We start from the raw sequence: 19827 nt of genomic DNA on the forward strand, positions 1-19827 counted from the left end.
AATAAAGGCCATCTTCTGCTGCTTGATACACATATTTTAACATCAACCTATACAAGTTATAAATTTTTTTGTTTTACAAAGGCACCCTAATTTTTCCTCACCTTTTGTTTTTCTTTACTTCTAGTCTAAAAATATGTCTGTAACACTGAAGCTCTGTTCTTATGTCTGGATATTAGACTATGTCTTGGTCAGTTATATATACGAAGTATTTTATATGCTTAGATAAACTGTTGGTTTGTGTGTGATGCCCCTAAAATAACATGCATGAAACATCTATAACCAGAATCTCGCAGTATTTGATTTGCATGTTTTTAATCTGATTTGGTTTATGGTAAAGATCCTAGGCTCTGTCTTATCACTTCTGTAGTATTTTAATGCATGCATTTTAAGCATATGAACTGAAACTCCTGGTTTTCTATCTGAGTTTTGGTACTGAGCAAGGAATTATAGAGAAATCTCCCTCTACCTACTCTCAAAGGTAGACTGGATTACTGTCCCGATTATCTGGAATAGAAATCAAGTATTGTCTGAATTATTTGGAAGACTCCAGGTTGATATTCAGTAGGGGACTTATCATTACTGTTATTTTTGGTAGGATGTGAAACATGCAATGCCACATCACTTTTCTGTTGTTAGACAACTTCCCTGTCTCTAACCTATGAGTTTTTCCTTGTCCAATTACAGATACAAAAGAAGAGACTGAATATGCTTAGGCTTGCTAATCAAGAATCACAGAGTCATAGAGTAGTTTAGGTTGGAAGGGACCTTAAAGATCCTTTCCTTCCAACACCCTACCATGGGCAGGGACACCTTTCATTAGACCAGGTTGCAAAGAGCACCATCCAACCTGGCAATGTACACTTCCATGGATGGATCATCCATAGCCTCTCTAAACAACATGTTCCAGTGCATCACCATCCTCACAGTAAAGAATTTTTTTCCTAATATCTAATATAAACCTGCCCTCATTCAGTTTGAAGCCATTCCCCCTTGTCCTGTCACTACATGCTCTTGTGAACAGAATCTGTAAAAGAACAGGTATCTGAATCAGTTCTAACAAGAAAATATGAAATATTTTACAACCACTGCTGTTACATAGTTTTGTATTCTCAGTCAGAACACAAATTCTCCTCCGGTCCCTAGTAAAAGCTCTCCTAATGAGAAGTTTCAAAGTAAAGGAGGAGTACATGCGCATGGTTAATTCCTGTAGGAGAATCTATAGGTGAGAACTTAGAAGGAATAAGAAAGACTGTTAATGAGACTTCCATACCTGCTGATTGCAGCTGAACTTGCTAACTGCAAACCATCTAAGACCTGCTAGGAAGGAATTGGGGGGATGATTTTTGTTGGGTTTTTTTATGTTTTTTCTTTGTCTGACTTGTGCCCTCTATATGTCATTCTCTATGAGATAGGTGTGGAAAAAAACCATTTCCTCAGGTGCACAGCTTTGTACATTGGAAGCTTGACTCATAACAGGGACAACATAAGAAATAACAGGTCCTTTCTTTATTTCGCTTCTTATTTCACTTTTTATCTGCTAGACTAACTTGAAGGTGTACCTCTTGACAAGTAGAGGATAGCACAGAAGTAGCATTTTTCATAATCTGTTAAAACTGAAAAGAGTCAATGTGGATCCTGCTAATTGAGTATGAACAGTTCAGTGAATAAGGAGCTTAAAATGTCCCTAAGTCTCCGAACTCAAATGTAATATAGCTACAACATCATACACATGTTGAAATGTAGCATTTCTTTGTAAGTCTGTCTTTTTTTACTGAGCAGGATTATGATTCACTGTCTGTTTTTGTCATAAATACAATTCTTGGCATTATTTAGGCTGAAAATGTATGCTTAATTTGATTTTGTTCTCTGTGGAAATATAGTTTCTTTCAATTGTGAACAATTGATCTAAAGATGGTTAGCATTTTAGCTGTTCTTAACATATCACCATCACACTTGCCAAATGCAAAATTGATACATTTAATCTGTGTTCTTCCAGATATTTTATCAAGGCAGGAAGGATTTCCTGTGTATTTGTTAATTTATTTTAAATTGCATTTACATGAACATGCTTATTTAACTGTAATGGAAGGACACTAAACCTCCTAATAAACCTGCAAAGACAGATTTATGTGTATGATATTAAGTCAAAATCATGCATCTAAAGCAAATAAGCCCAAAGTATAAAAAAAAAAAAATCATTTACTTTGGAATGCAGAGAGACATATTAATGTTAGGTGGGAATCAAATAACAAGTTTTTGTAATTATTTGTAATATTTCTGGTGCAGTTGTCGCTGCATGAAAACTAAGAAATGGAAAGATCAAGGAAAAGAGAGATCTGGTAACCTTCACATAACTATTACTAAGGACATCTTGCAGTGCAGTGTTTTTTTTTACACCATGCAATGTCTTATATCTGCAAATTAACTTTAACAAGGCTTGAACCAGTACTAACAAAAAATAACAAACTGGCTGACTTGAAAAGGGGAAATCCACAGAGTAATTTTAGTGAAGTCAAGTAAAAAATATCTTTTTTAATATTTATTTCCATAGTATTATACAGAAATAATTTTGTCCAAATCAGAGGATATCTGTTCTATCAAAAGACTTCTGGTTGCTTGTATTAATACAGCTTTATTTTGTAAAAGCTCTGTCTAACTGCTAAAGAAATCATAGGCTATTTGAAGAATGTTACCAATACTCCATAAAGATTTGTCTCTATGGTTGTTACAATTTTTTTCCATAATTATTAAGTAAACCATAGACAAGTTTTTCACACAATATAGATTGTTTTTTACATCATTCTTAGTAATATAATCTTTCCTGTGTGTAGACTTCTGTATGAATTATGTTCTGTTTATAAATGGCACATAGTTCCACGTCTGTGGATGTTTTCCATGCAACTATAAACTTTTTTAGTTTGTTGTACTAAAATTCATTTGTAGCATCAGAACCTCTGTACTCTAAGATAGAGGAGTAGGAGGACAGATGATTTATAAAAGAAAAAGAGTTTTAGCAGATACCAGGATGTGTACATTCTGGAATAACTGCAGTGAATGAAAGACTGGATATTTGATTCTTTGGAGACAGCTACTTAACTTTAGCTTTCAAAAATTGAAAAAATCCCCTGTGTTTTGGTTAAAATGAGATGCCAGAAACCCAAAGAAGTCAAACAACTTTTTGGGGTTTTTTTCTCTAACAATAGATCAAGGGGGATTTATAACAGGAGTCAGGGCATTGTAAGACATTGCTGAGACTGCATGGAGAGTTAAAGAAAATGGTGGTATTTTCAGAGCAGCAGCTGGTATGAACACTACTGAATGGAATGGAGAGGTGATGCTACTTTTAGAAGAGTAATAGGGTACTGCTGTGTTGGATTTTTTTTCTTAATACATGCACTGTGAAATATTTTTCTCCTCCTTCCTTTTGTTCCCAGTACTATCAATATGTTTCTCCACAGTACTTAGACTGTTTGACATGGGATCCTCTCCTCCTTTATTACCATCACCTCTCTCTACTATTTACCATTATTCTTTTATGGTTCTAAGAGACCTCTGAAGATTGTCTTGTCCAGCTCAGCCCTCCTCACAAAAGGCCATCTAGAGCTGTTTGCCCAGGACCATGCCTAGACAGCTTTTGAATATCTCCAACGATGGAGACTCCACAACCATCTGGACAACCTATGCTACTGCTCAGTCACCCTCACAGGGCAAAAGTGTTTCCTGATGTTCAGAGGAACCTCTTGATTTTTGGTTTGCACCCATTGCCTCTGGTCCTGTCACTGGGCAACTCAGAAAAGAGGCCGGCTCTGTCCTCTTTGCACCCTCCCCTCAGGTGTTTGTGTGCATTGATAAGAACTCCCTGAGCCTTCTCTCCTCTGGTGTACAGAGTTGCAGCTCTCTCAGCCTTCCCTCGTATGTGAGGTGCTCCACTGCCTTAATCATTCTTTACTGGACTCTCTCCAGTGTGTCCATGTCTCTTGTACTGGGATGCCCAGAATTGACATGGGAATCCAGGCATGTCCTGGTGTGTTGAGCAGGGAGGAAGGAACCCCTCCCTTGACCTGCTGGCAGTATTTTGCCTAATGCATCCACCAGCCTGCTTTACAGAAAGGGCACGTTGCTGGCTCATGTCCAGCCTCGCGTCCAGCAGAACCATCAGGTCCTTTTCTGCCAAGCTGCTTTCCAGTTGGTTAGCTCCAGGCACATACTGGTGCGTGGTTGTTCCTCCCCAGACGCAGGACTTTGCACTTCACCTTGTTGAACTTCGGGAGGTTCCCGTCAGCCATTTCTACACCCTGTTGAGGTCCCTCTGGATGGCAGCATGGCCCATCAGCCCCTCTTCCCAGTTTGGTGACAGCAGCAAACTATCTGAGGGTACACTCTGCCCTGTCATCCAGATCATTAAAGAAAATGTTCAAGAGTATTGTCCCTGATACTCATCCTTGGGATATACTGCTAACAAGTGGCCTCCAACTGGACTCCATACCTAAGTACCTAGGCCATTCATTGGCATTTCAGGAATAAATAATTAACATTACTGATGTGCATGTAGTCATTGTAGAAGAATACAGCTAAGTCTTTAGATTCAAACTTACAGAACTTAGGGACATAACATATTAAAATTATTTGCTTATCCAGCAGCTAGCATGTGGTACATAACAATCATGATATTTTGCTGGATTATTTTCTTAAAGGCACATATTCTCTTTAACAAAAATCCCGCTTCATTGTGATTATTCAATATAGTGTATGACTTTCTTTGGGGCATACTTTTCAAACCGTGATTTTTTACGCATTTTTTAAGGACTTCTGTAGCTCCTAACATTATAATGTTTTCCAAACATTAGCTTGTCCTCTTACTAAGTGTCTGATGTGGAGCCATGATATTTAACCTTTTGCAAAAAACAGAATTTAAGACATAGAGAGAGACCATGATCAGAAGTATTGGCTGACTTAGTGATAAGACACAGAGAATCAGACTTAATTTTTACAATTTTTGCTGTTACTATAGCACATGAAACTGAATGTTCAGCACTTCTTTATATCAGTCCTAGCACTTCAATCAGAAACTTGGAAATAATGAGACATAACAGGAAAGCAACCATGAAAGATATCTAGTTCAAGTAACATGTTCACCATCAAACAGGTGTAAGTGGCAGAGGATTAGATATGGTCTCGTTCAAAGAATGCTTTCATTGTGAACATGTCTATTTACCCCTCCATTCAGCTCCATTCTCTACAATTTTTCTAGCCACCATAAAAGAAAATATTTTCTAGACAACTGTTGCCAGGCTGTGACTTACCCATAAACCAGTCCATCTTGTACACCGAGGAAGGATACTTTCAGGATTGTGTGAAGAGAGATGGAAAATAATTATGAAAAATGTGTAATAAATTGACTTCTTTTCATATATGCACTAGAATATTTTATGTTATTTTAGTTTTCTTTATTTATAAAAAACAATTCTGGCCTTTGTTAATTTTGGAGCACTTGAGTTTTATTGTTAGGTTGCTGTGCACAATTTTACAGAGATAAAAAATGTATCAAATGTGGAATAAAACCATGGAAAAATAGGATCATCAGGTTCCATACAGGTCATTGCTAAGTTTGTAGTCTTTACAAGCACCACACTGATCCATATTTCATGAGGTCATGATGCTAACTAATGTGCTGTCATGCTCCATGTGGGCCAACACTGAGTGGAGAGAATTTCAGTAGGTAGAACAGATATTTGCCAGTAGAAATGCTTAGGAGAATGGGGTCTAATTCCAGATGTTCCTTTCTCCTCTTTCTTATACCTTTTCATCTTCCTAAAAATGCAACTGTTGGCTTATGGGATCTCTGCCAATATTGTAACCAGAAATGAAAAGAAAGGAAAGCATCTCCACTGTAGTGTGAGTAGTAGATATATAATTTCAGAGGATAAAACTGCTTACCTTGAAGACAGAGACGACAAAAAGCAACCCCACAGTCCCTGGTAAGGTCTTTATCTCTCTGACTTTTCATCTCATGTGCTTCTTTTTTTTTTTTTTTCTTCCCACCTCAGGTTTCCTTGTTCAGTTGCTGTGAATTTATTCCTTTCCCTCTATTCTGCCTCTGTTTCTTCCTTCTTGCCTCTTTATCAGAAGTATGTTGGTTTTTTTTTCCTTTTCTGGCCAAGAAGAATGACTCCTCCAGCCTCCAACCCTGCTTCTACCACCCTTTCATTATTTTAATGTTCCTTGACCTAATCTGTCCCCATTGGTAAGATTCTGTGACTCAAAGGCCAGCTGTACCCTGTGGAGTTTCACATTCTGCCTTCAAAGCATGAAGGTTGTTTCATTCCTGTGAGAAAATTTCAGCTGTATAATTTTTCCTGATTCTCTGAAATTTAAGTATCATTTTGGCTGAAATGTTTTTAAGTGACTTCTGCCCAAGGCAGACCATCAGTGTAGAAAATTTAATCTTAAATAATTTGTTTGGTAAATTTATAAGTAACTAAAAAAGGACTGTTCTAATGGGAAGTATTAGGCAGTGTTAAAAATAGGTTATGATGCCACCTTGTTTTAAAGTCACTGTCATGTGTATGAATAAGTATATGGTTGAATACGTGTTTTTCCTTACATGTCCATATGCTATCAGTATTCATATGAATTTTAAGCAGCTGACCATATCAACAGAAACAAGAGCTTGTGACAAATTATGGCTTTTCTAGAGTTAAACTTTAACTCTCAAAGTCAGTCGAGTTTAAGGGTACAAGTGTGAATTGCAGTAACTATGCCGGAGTAAATTAGTATCTCTCTAGGATAAGATAGGTTCACTTCAGCTGAATAAAACCCTTGAAGAAATATACCAAAATGCTTCTCAGAAAAGGGAGCAAGCATACAGTCAGGGTCTCTGACCTCCTTTTTCCTGAATTATTCCATTTATTTTCTTGATTTCAAAATTTGGCATAGTTCTCTGTGTGTGTGTGCATGTGTAGAATAGACTTTTTGTGCATATACACAAATTGTTATTTATTACCAACTTCACATTGCCAATGAGAAAAATGTTAAAAAGAACTCAAGTTTTTACCTTAATATTCAACACTTAATATTCTGTTCATCATCCAAAAAGCAGTCCAGCTTAAAAAAGATATATCACAGCCATGTATATGCATTTGCACATATTTTTATCTCCCTTCATCATAATTTAATTTGTTAGTATTACTAAATTGAAAGTGCAACTTCCATTCTAACATAATCCTTAGCATTCAACTATGGGATCAAAGACTAGATCTAATGTTAGGAGACAGAAGCTCAAGTCGGTACAGTCAGAAAAGCAAGTTCCTTTAACTTTACCTTTAGATCAATATTAGAGGATTTGCCCCAAAGAAAAGAATCTTATGCTTCTAGTTTTGCACAAATAAATGTGTAAACTTGGAAGACAGCACAGATGCCTCCATATTGTCAGTTCCACGTGGATTACTGGGAACTGTGAACATATCTTTATATAGTGTAGTGTCAAATGGTGGTAGAGACTAGGAAGCTTGAGTTAGATTCTCCAGTCTTCTCCTTTCCTGTCAAAGCACTGAGAATGAAAGTCTTTGGAAACCAGGAGGAGATGGCCACATGGCAGTTCTGATTTTTACATTGATAAAAGAATGGGAAAGGGAGAAGGAAAGAATATTTTATTTTTTCTACAGAGGTTTTAAACATGGCACTGTGTATTTATGAGCCCAAGTACAACGAAAGTAAATGAATTTGTTTTTCTTGAAGATTGAAAATCTGTCAGTGTAATGAATTTTTCAAAACAAAATAATTTCATATATGACAGTGAAAAGAGATTCCATCTTCCCCCAATACTTGGCATTTTGGTGCTTTACTTGTTTCTATCTCCAGATGATGTCTTCACATGCTAGTATAGCATGTTACTTAAGTGCTGACTTGCTCATCAGCAAAAAGGTTGTGCTTAGGTGATGGGTCATTTCTGTTCCTACTGATGATTACAAATAAGGGGAAGCAACAGCAGGTGGTTGCATTAGGAAATGATACCAGTCGTGGTAAGGATCTTGCTTTTTTTTTTTTTTTTGTCATTTCTCCTGACAGCAGCTAAAAACAAGCAGAATAGTTAACAGTGAGCAGCCTAACAATACCCAGTGATCTACATATTTCTGTATTAGATTTACTAATAATGAAATAATTTTCATTGTTACTTTCTTCATCACTCCCAAATACATTTTTCAGCTCCTGTTTTAAGGAAATCTGGCTTCCCCTTTTTTTTTTTTTGAAGAGTTTTTTGCAACCAGAGAAAGTCTCTTATGACAGTTCTTAGATGGAGCAATACTGACATCCATTGGTTTAATCTTATGTGACTATTTGTTAAATTGCTTCTAACTAATGTACACATAACCCTCTACAGTATCAAAATGAAAGGATTGAACTTGATACGATCCAAGGAGGATTGTGCTAAGTCCAATTTGCTGTATTAGAAACATGAAACCAACACAGATTAACTTGATGAAAAGAAACACATTGCAAAATGTGAAGTCCAAATACAGTGACTAAAATAAAAGCAGGCATCACAAGTATCAACTGGGGAAAAATATTAATGGGGAGTTAGTAGTGGTGCTGAATTTTTTTTTTTAGAACCTCTGGAAATGTAAAAATACATCATTTTATATGAACCTGTCTTGTTTTGTATTAACAATAAGGCAAAATAATGAGGTGTGAGGAAAAATGTTATTAATCTAATAGAAAAAGCAGTTCAATGAAGAAAATAATTACTCTATGTTTTCATCTCAGCCCTCAAAGATTTTCCCTTAACTTGGCAGCATGACATTTTTAAATATATATGTATCTTTTATAAGCACTGCTGTAAGACCACTGGTGATACAATAAAGTGGTTACATTTAATGAAGAAAAACACTCCACAAAAAGTGGAGGTGTTTTCAGTATTCATTATTACTACAGGCTAAGCAGATGAGGCTTAGACTTCAAAACCAGAGAACCATTCTGGCAGCGAAGGGAGGGCGACAGGCTTTCACAAAAAAAGCTTTCCGTTTGCTGTACCCTCCCACCGCATTCACTTGCAAATCACTGTGTATTCGGGAAGCCTGCACTTCCCCGGGCTCCAACCTTCCCAGGGTAAGTGCTGCGGCTCCAGCAGCAGCGCCTCTCTCCCGCTCCCCTCCGAGGAGGGAGAGTGAGAGGTGTGTGTGTGTGTGAGTGTCTGTGCACGCTGCGGGTGTGTGTGTGTGGTGGTGCGTCTGGTCTTTTTTTTTTTTTTTTTTTTTTTTTTTTCCCAAATCAGAAGCTCTGAATGACAGCCAGTCGGAGGGAGAGCTCCCCCTTCGCTTTGGTTCCGGACTGTCCAGAGTTAAGTGATGCTGAGAGAAAAAGCCTGAGTTAGATCCAAGTAGGATCAGTCTTAAAAAATAACAGGGGAAAACTGACCAAAAAAGGACTCTAATAGCTCGTTTTTCAGTTTGGTTGGGGTGGACACCACTTTCTCAGCAGAATAAAAGGTAGGAACCTTTCTTCTTTTCTTTCTGTTGATATTATTAAAATTACAATATTAGAGCAGTATGTTGTTTAATGCAATTTGTATATTTGTTCTACTGTATACAACTTTTTGAATTTTCGAAATATGTGTCAGGAGTAATGAGACAAGGGATAGGAAATAACTGCTGTGCATTTTCTCCTCGAAGTAAACCGATATCATCATGTGCATTCAAGATTGAAACACTAAGCATTTTATATTTTTTTTTCTCATAGTAAGCAGGCTCTCCTTTGAGCAGCAGTTTCCATCTGTATTCAGTTCTTGCAAATTCAGCATAGGGGGAACAATTCTAATTGAATTGAAAAAAGCACGATGTTTCATAGTGTAACAGTTATGAACATAGCATGAAACATACACATATGTGCCCTCACTTTCTGTATACCTGTGCAAGTCTGTTGCAGCTTTCACTGTTATTTGTTCTGCCCTGGATTGAATTTCAGAATAATTATCCACACTCACAGAAAATGCTTCTTATGAAGGAAATCCCTGTGGAGAGGGATAGCAGAGTGGATACAGGCAATATTTCAAATATCTGTACAGAGCTATATGCACACAAATGGGGAAAAAATTACCTGGTTGGACATTTCAGTAAAGGGGGAGTGGAGGGAGAAGGGGAAACCAGGGGGCAGAAGGGAAAAGGTGGAGGGAGGAAAAATTTAGTCCGCACCTGTGTGAGCATTTATTGTCACTGCTGCAATAAAATCCATATTTGATGTGGTGTTAAATTAATGCAGAACAATACAAATCTAAATCCATGCTCCCAACTACTAACTATTGATGGCATTGTCAGCTGCATAAGAAATCTCCAACAGGCTCATACTGTACATGATACTAGTTGCAGCTGTAAAAACCTAACAGCCCTTCAGCTTAGGAGAATGCATCTACACGTGCAATCAGTGACAAATAGCAGCCAGCATTTTAAAACGGACCTATCATCTCTGTTGCTTCCACACAAATGGAGCTGTTGCCTATAATCTTCGTCTTTCATTCCAGTAAAAGCCTCTGTATTATCCCAACATCACTCCTGTTGCTTTGAAGGTATTTTTTTAATTATACAACTTGTTGTGCATGTATGTGCAGATGCATATGTGAGTGTGTGAGTATGTGCACACTGTGAGGAAGCAGATCTGAAAAAATAGTGTCTTTTTTTTTTTTTTTTTTTTTTTTTTTTTCCCTTCTTTTAAAGGTAGTAGGCTTTAAATTTACATGGTGATATTACTGGATGGGAAAAGCAGAGAGTGGGAGACTGGAACACACTTCTGAATCTCTAAATCCTTTTCACATATGCCATTTACTAGGAATATTCTGAGCCTGGTACTAGGATTTATTGAGATTTTTACAGCTACACAAAGTTTTATATTAATTGCTTACTTTTTGAATGTAATAACAGTCTGTGCTCCTTTAGAGGAGGAAATGAAAGAAGGAACTTAGGGAACTAAGGAAAGCAAGAAGGAAAGACAGCTTATCTTCCTCAAGAGTTGAAAACCAGCTATTTAGAGTCCCTATGGACTTATGTCAAGAGAGGAATACTTCTCGGATTATGAACTCTTAATCTGGTTTGGGCCTGAGGGAGTCTTCTCATATTTTTATATACTTTGTTACCTAAAAGTTTGAATGAAGAGGTAGTCATTTCTGTAGCAGTTTCTGTTAATTTTAATTCAGATTTATGTCTGTGGTTTTTTATGTGTGGTGTCAAGACAATTTTATACTCTTAAATAGGAACACTGAAATGTCTGAAGAGTGTTGATTATAATGCATATATTTAAGTGGAAAACTGATTCTGATTATTTGATTTTTTTTGTTACTTTGGATAGCATTGGAAAATATGTCTTGGCTACTTGCCTTGCCAACCATTTATATTTATAATACTTTAAACATTTTGTGGAAAAGAAAATAGCAAAATACATCTTAGAAAGACTGTATGTAGAATCTTATATATTCCTAAATTATCTTTCCGGCTTTGCATTTGAATAAATGAGTATAGATACACTAAAACTTCACACTTGCATGTTCTCAATAGACAAAGGATCCGTGAAGAATGATGAAATACTGAAATGTGCTCACAGTAGACACTGTGGCTACTGTTCTTTTTGTGCTTAGCGGTAGTTGAAAAATGCAGCAAAATAATGTTATATGTGAAGGCGAATGAGCATATGATTAATTAAATTTAGAGAGAGATTCATAAAATACACATATAGACAAGCAAAGCAGTATATAAATTTCAGCTAAGTAATGTAAGTTTTTTTCCTTATTAAATAATTAAATGTAAAAGTCAGAAAAGGTTAATTTGAAGATAGTACACTCTGATTCTGAGAGTGTAATTTCCTGATCTCAGCATGATTTCCCAAGGAAAGAAATGAAATGAATGAAATAGAGCCTGTCTCATCTGGATAATTCTGTGGAGCTGACTTAGTTTTTAGGTCTGCTAACCATATTTACAGGCTGATTGAAAAGGAGTATAATTTTATACCCTATCATACCACTAGGTTGCAGCACTGGTAAAAGGGGTCAAATTAAGACTGAACTACTGTTGAATAGTAGTAATGGGGTGAATATGGGGCTATGATAATATTATTTTAAATTCATTCATTATCGCCTGAAATCATGTTTGTGAAAACCAGGGTGTTTTAACTGGACTTCACAGTATGTCCTTCATAGATTTAAAAAAACCTGCTGTTCATTCTTTGACATTATTATTAATTATGTGACTGACAGAAATGGAAGAAAAACCCTGATTGTTTGGGCAGAATATAAGGGTGTAAGGAACATTTTGTGAGTGACTTCAGTGAACCACATGAATATTTATTCTGTATTACCATTGAATTTGCTATGGGCTTTCTACTAACATACTATTTGATACATCATTTATTGTAAAGGAGGAAAATTGAAATTAGAAAAATAAAAATCATCTTCTTATGAGCAGTTTAAATATGCCTGAAAATATTATGAAGGGTGACTTCAATCCCTGTAAGGATGCCATGCCATAGCACACTTTCATTTGCTCTGAATAGTATATAACTATCAATGAAAGCTCTAAATAAAGGCACAGTTCACTGAAACATTGGGTGATTAAAAAAACACACATGCTGCACATCCTGCACCTTCAAATCTACTAATGTGAACTCTTGCTTTTTGAGAAAAAAACCCCATAATTCCTCTACTGTCCAACTTCTGGAAAAACTTAAAAGCAAAAAGAAAGAAAAGAAGAAGCAATGGTATTCTGAGCGCTAAATGTCCTCCAAATCTCTCTTTAGGCCAAGAGGAACTCCTGTAATAAAAGTGGCTTGCTTTTTGCTCCCTGGATTTACATCTCTTCAGCTTTGAATCCTTGGCATGGTGACTTCCCTAACATGCCTGTTTCTGTGGGTTAATGACTCTACAATAGAGCAACAGAAAAAAAGTCTTCTCTGGGAGCTGTGTGTATTATAATTACCAGGCTGCATTACTGCACACAGAAAAAAAAAAGAACTCAATAGAACCTGAACACTCTTTTTTTCTTTGCTCTGTTTTCATCTGGTGGGAAGCCAGAACACCACCCAACCAAAGGCTATAGAGCTTTTATGTTCCCTCTACTGGCCTATCAGCCTATTTTTTCATATGTGGGCAGTCTGGCAAATATTTACCAGTTGAACCCTTATACACCTTTCTTTTTACATGCAGTCTTCCTGATAATTAAATGTCAGAGACAATTACCTCAAATGTGTGTGTGTCTACAGTAGAGGTAAAACAGGGACAACCTTGATCTTAAACAGGGCTTGCATTCTAGCAAGCAGAATACTGTAAAGTTTCTTTCTTAATTTCACTTTTATATCAAGCCTTTTATTACTTGACTTTTTCTGCAAGTCCCAATATTGTTTCTTGCCTTTATTAACTTACATGAAATGGCTAATATTTATCATTTTTTTGGTAAAGAAGTGTGTCCAGCAGGAGGCATAAAGCTCTAGTATCATCTCAGAGGTACTTCCCAGCTTGTCACAGGGCATCTGCTCTGGGATATAAACTCAAGTCTGCTATCTGGAAGTGTGTACCATGTACTAACAGGCTGCATCAGGGAAATAAAAAGATCTAGGAAGTTAATTTGATATAATGAAAAGTAACATGGGAAGTGTCCTTTTTAATATTATTCCCACATGTACATCATTCTTCACATGATGTTTATATTTGTAACTTTATTTTGGCATCTCTTAGTTGTAACTCAAAGTGAAAGTTGAACCATATTTAAAACAGTAGGGAATCATGTAATGAAGAGAACATTTATGTGTTTTTATGTAAAGGTAATGATTCAAAAATTAATTGAAAGTAGATATTTCCAGAATTCTGTTTCTCAAAAGCTACAACTGTGTTCTTCTGTTTTCCAAGAAAACCAAAAAACTCTCTCCAAATATTACCTCATGAAGAACTGTATATGGTATGATATATATGAATGTATGTACATGTATGTTTTATGATTTTACTGTTAATGTTCCATCACCTACCACATTACAGATTGGGTTTATCGTATCAGCCTATTGCACTGCTTTGCATTACAACATAAAGAACATGACATACCACCACTTATCCAGACCAGATCATGATCCTTAAAGATGAGTGCAAATCCTCATGAACTTTGCAATACTATAATGCCCACATTCTTTGTATAAGAAGAATGTATACCAATGTAATTTGCAGCACTGTTAGCAAGACTCAAAATGAGGTGTCCTAGAGGACTGTTAATTTTTCTTCCCCAAAATAATATCAAATAAATATATAACTGAACTTTTTATTGCATGCATGTGTCTACCACACGTCAGTAGTTCAAATATTTCCATCTGTTTAATGTATGCAAAAATTATCCTTTTAATTGTTATGCTCTCCTAATAGCAAGCACAAGTAAAACAGAGATATACCTGTGTCTAGGACACTTACATGCTGCGCATTCTGTCATTAGTTGCTCTCACAGCCAATTCTTACTTCCACTGGAATCAAGAGAGTTTTGAACATTTCATATCTTACACAAAAAGCAAAATACTTGGAGTAAATCTATGAGTTTTTAAACAAGAACGAGAAAAGATAGAAGAACCCAAAGTATGTGTGATTATTTGGAGGTAATATTGCCAATAGGGGGAGGACGGTTAAGTTTCTTCTGCTTCTCAGAATTCCAAGAAAATTTATCCCATAAATGTATAAATTCCTTTCTCTTAGAAGTAGTGACCTGCCATTTGCCTGATGCCTTTTCCATGGTGCATGGAACTGGGACCCATAAATGCACATCCATTTTATCTCTGTGTCACCAGAAAATTAGTTAAAAGTGGACATTTAGGTTAGACATTAGGAAGAAATTCTTTGCTCATGGAGTAGTGAGGCACTAGAACAAGTTGTCCAGTGGAGCTGTGGATATCCTATCCACACTAGTGGATGGCATCGCTGCCCATGGTAGGAGGGGGTTGGAAGTACACAATGTTGAAGATCTTTCAGGTCCCCTAGAACCCTGCCCTTTCTATAACTCTATGATAAAACGTCATTGATTCTCTACATCATGAAAATTATAAGTTATACACTTACCATAAGTTTATATGTGCTAATTAGATGGATAAGATTTAATTCTTAAGCTAATGGGTGCTTGTTTGCTTGTTTCTTTTTAAATGTTGAGATTATTCAGAAGATTATCTGGACTTTCAGTTTTTAGAAGTAAATGCAAAACAAAACCCAAGAAAAGTGGAAAGAATAGAAAGAAAAAACCCAACATAATGTGTTTAAAACAAAAACTCCGCAAACACGATGAATTGAAGCAAGAGAATGACAACATTTCAGTTCTTACTTCCTTTCCACCTGTAAGAATAAATTTGAATAACAAATTATGCAAATACTCTTTTACAAAAAGTGTACATCATGCTATAGATCATATTTTCATTATGGCTACAGATATCTCTTATTTTTTTTTAATTTCATTTAGTAGGGAGAAGGTTTTTACATGTCAATACTGTTGCATGCTGTATTATTTTTTCATGCATTGTAATTTTGATTCTGTGATGTAAGCTATGCAGAGCTACTAGCCTGCTCTCATGACTTTCTGCTAAAAAGTAAAAGCACTGTTAATCAGAATAGTACTAAGTGGTAAGTAATAATGTAGACCTCAATTTATGAATGAGTTAATGGGGTACACCTAATTACTTTGCAGCCAAATCAAAAAAATTTCCTTGCTTCTGAGATTGCAGAAGTAAGACATTTCATTATGACATGAAATATATTATAAGATCTGCTTAAGCATATTACACCCAAGTTCCCTAAATATACTACTGCTTCCCACTTCCCATGGCCAAGTTTTAAATAGCATTTTTGTCTTCTAATTCTGTTTCTCTTAGGGACAGTTTCCACAGGCTTTTGGCAGAAATTTCTAGAGTCAATAAAAGAGTGGGATGTAAAACACTATCGTGAGAACCGTTTTAGGGAAGTGTGATTGTTTTCCCCTCTGTTGGACAAAGGTTTTTTCTGACATTAGCATGCTGAGATGTGCTCTTTCCCTTGAGTAAGAGTATCGTGCTCATGGTGAAGATAGCACTGAAGCTGGCATCTTGATTAAAATGGGTGAACAGAGTTCCAGGCATATTAGATACATTTGGTTCTCTCCATTACTTGGGGGGATTTTATTAAGTTTCTGATTAAGAAGTTAAAAGCAATTGCGTTATGTGTTACTGGGGCTACTTTTTTTTCTGGTAGTCACAACTGAATGGCACGTAAACAGATAGAGATAGATGGATTTTCCTCTCTAGTGGTACTCTATGATAAAATTGCTTATTCTATTCCTTAAAATTTCCCTTATTAAGTGGTTTCAAACCAAATAATACCCTGATCCATTTGATTAATTTGAGAAAACCTTTCTTAAGGTGGAAAATATATTCTATGTTTATTCGTTTATATTATTTAGATAGTCTTTAATCATTCTGATGACCAGAATAAACTGATGTCATCTCTAAAATTTAAGCACAGTGTGTGGAATATACGTACAGGATGGAAAATTAAGACAAAATCATACATTTCTTCTTTCTATCCTTGATTAGCAAGGCATCTGAATCACTCTGAAACGTGTGCTATTTGTGAATATATCCTAATTGTCGTTGGTTTCCTCTAGTTTTTTATTTGAGTTCAGGATAACAGGAAATAGAAAAGGAAAAAGAACTAAGACATAGTGCATTATAGTAATAATCCCATTAAAGTTTTGATGAATATAAATCTTCTAGAGAATTGAAGAATTTATAATGCGACTAAAAAAGGTCACTAGGCTTGAGATATTCTAGATAGGTAGCCTAAAATTTTACGATAATGAAGGAGAAACCAGTTATTTAAGCTATGAAATCAGAAGGGATTTTTTTTTTAAATACCAGTATAAATACATTTCTCTGGTTTCAAGGGTTTAAATGCATTTGCTATATTGTGCTTCAGAACAGAACTTACAACTTACAAATGAGCTTTTAAACAACAACCACTTAGCTGAGTTACAACCAGTGGTAAAGCTCAAAGTAGTTCAGCCTTCTAAATTACAGGACCAAAACCTCTATGTTAACAGAGCAGCAAGTTCTTGTTAAATTTCAGGTTCTGTACATTCCATTCTCCATAGCTGCAGCCATCAAGATCCAACCAGTAAGTGCTTGTGTATGTGGGGTTTGAGGTTGTTTTGCCACTTGGACAGGCTGTGAAAGTCAGGTCTAATGGGATAAAAGCGGCCTAGGTGGATCAGCCCCACAGCTGCCAGTTAAACGGTTCCAGCTGAATCTCTGGGAAAGCACCCAGGCAGTTTTCCCTTAGAGGTATCCATGACCATTGGGTCATTTTAGTGATGTGACTGGTTCCTTGTTACTCTGTGCATGCAGGTCGGAGTCCATTTCTGCTTCTAGTATATAAAAATCCTTCTTTTCACAAAAAAAAAAAAAAGAAGCGGAAAAAAAAAAAGAAGCAGAAAAAAAAAGTAAATCGTGATATTCCAGCACTAAAGAACTAATTCCTGGACAAGTTTAGAAGCTATTTAGTTAACATTTTAGCGCATTAAAACTGGGATATTAGTTATGAGGAAAATAAAATGAAAAAATGTGATGTCATAATGGCATGATGACAGGAAAAAAAAACTTTAAAGTATTCAGTTCTATCTAAGTAAATGGAATTCATCTCAATGATTCTAATGTTTAATCAAGCACTGACTTTTGAAGAGTAATCCATTAGTGCTTTAAAATATATGAGCTAAAATGAAGTGATGCGCAGAAAAAATGTTTGAAGGTAGCTTAATATGTTTCTGTACAATCAGAAATACTGATGATGAAGATCAGGAGAATACTGACACAAACATATTTCTTTTATAATCTTAACATTTTTCTTTAAAGGAAAAAGCTATAGGGACTTGTAATTTGCTGTGGAATTAGTAGTTTTATTTTCTGAGATGCTTGGTTTCTTTCTGGTCAGAGGTTATGAACCATTTTTTAATGGTTCTTTTTCTGGAATTTTAATAGATAAATGTGCTACATAAAATAATTGCCAGTGAAGTGATTATGGTTTGAGTTTTTTTGTCCTACATGGGCTATGGGGTTTGGTTTTGGTTTGGTTTTATGCAGTTATCCACTCCAAGCTGTTCATGTCAGAGAGTAATACTCTTCATAAGGGATGAGGTTTTGCCATGGGAATAGAAAAGCATTCATCTGACAATATGATATCCTACAAGCTAGAAATAGAGTTTCTTCAGTTTTCACATTATATACCACACAGCTTTTTTAAGAGCTCACTAAATTTGAGATAAACTTTTTTTTTTTTATTTTTTTAAATTGCGGTTGGGAGGGAAAATTGAGTGAAGAAATAATTCATAATTCATATGTTGTTGAAGTTTCACAAATTTTCCTCAGGGGAAACTATATATACATTGTTGATGGTTTTGGAGTTATTTTTTCTTATGTCTTTTCAGTTTTTATTAATATACTGGATATATTTTTACTTCCCTGTCCAATAGCAGAAATATATAATTCTAAATGTCCACAGCTTGCTCTTTGCAATTTGTAGGAAACTTAAGCTGTAGCATAACAATATTTTTCTCCATTAACTCTGTGGTAAGTCTCTTCATTTCAGTAGTTTGTCAAAGTAAGCAGAATGATATTCATAACTTGCTAACAAAATTGAAAGTCGAATAATGAAGACATTTCTTGTGCAATTCCCTGAAAAGTTTGTTCAGATGGGAACCTTAGGAATGCAGATATTTTTAATCTTTTGGTGCCATCTCGTGGCAAGAGGATAATTATATGAAACAAAGACGTAGTCTTTTCCAGCACATATTTTCTAAGCCTACCAACAATATACCTTGCTTTAGAGATATATATGTATGTATGAATTTTAATAGTGACTGTAAAATAACAAACCAATTCAGGCATAGGACAAAACCATCTTTGTTTTTTGGGTTTTTTCCTTTTGAAGAGCCTATGAGTATTGATTGGAGAAATCTCACAGAAATTGACTGTCATTACCACATAGAAATAGATTTTTAGTCTGCTGTGTTAGTTCTCTGTAGCATACTTAACTGGTTCAAGGCATTTGTGAACATATTTTTATTGTAGTAGTGCATTACATCTCTGTAGAATACTTTAATATTTAGCTAGCTCAAGGCAATATTCACTTCAGCATCCTGTAACGTTTAAGAGAAAGCCAGGGTCTGTGATAGCATTCTTGTTTTTCATTTTATTTTCTTGTTTTGGCTTGGGAAAATTCATACCAGCCTGCATCCAAAAAAAGACCAAGAACAGCACAGGAATGCTGTATATTTTCCTGGTATTTTCATTGAAATTCAGCAAAATGAGTGGTTTTGGTTGTGCTAAATGAATACTAGCTTAATACCTTTATATTTAAAGATAATGCTTGTAGGTATCTGCAATCAGTATAGATCACATTCTTAATTTCTGAAGGAGTTTTCTGTGTGATAATCCATATTTGCTTACTTATCTCTAGCTTCCAGTCTGATGAAAGTTTCTAGATGCAAATATACTATTCTCTGTAAAGAGCAGGAAAGAGAATCAAGATGACAATCCTGCTTTTACTTAAGGTGGGGGTCCTCATTCTTTCAAAAGTAAAGATGTTTTTATTATTTTTTTACAAAAATAATAATTATTATAGTCTTGTTCAAATAACATTCAAATATGCTGTAGTGATTGAAAATCAGTGTCAGATTATTACTTTGTGAGTTATTATAATATCCTCCCAGCTGAAGGAGTAAATACTATCAATCAAAATTAGTACAAAATTAGAACACTGTTTTAAGATCTCATCTTTTCTTTTAATGTCAGATTATTTGATCATTTGAT

At 35.5% G+C, this 19827-nt stretch overlaps 1 protein-coding gene across 3 annotated transcripts in view; it reads left to right on the forward strand.

Annotated features, from left to right (window-relative positions):
- Nucleotides 1–9022: 9022 nt before the first annotated feature.
- CDH10 (cadherin 10) overlaps nucleotides 9023–19827 on the forward strand; it is a 99681-nt gene continuing 88876 nt past the window's right edge. For 2 of the 3 annotated variants that reach the window (XM_010400171.3, XM_039549246.1), the window contains exon 1: nucleotides 9112–9485. The gene's annotated coding sequence lies outside the window, so the exon portion shown is untranslated. The other variant, XM_010400172.2, reaches the window with a different exon arrangement.

This window comes from Corvus cornix, chromosome 2 (assembly GCF_000738735.6).
Source record: "Corvus cornix cornix isolate S_Up_H32 chromosome 2, ASM73873v5, whole genome shotgun sequence".
NCBI lineage: Eukaryota > Metazoa > Chordata > Aves > Passeriformes > Corvidae > Corvus > Corvus cornix.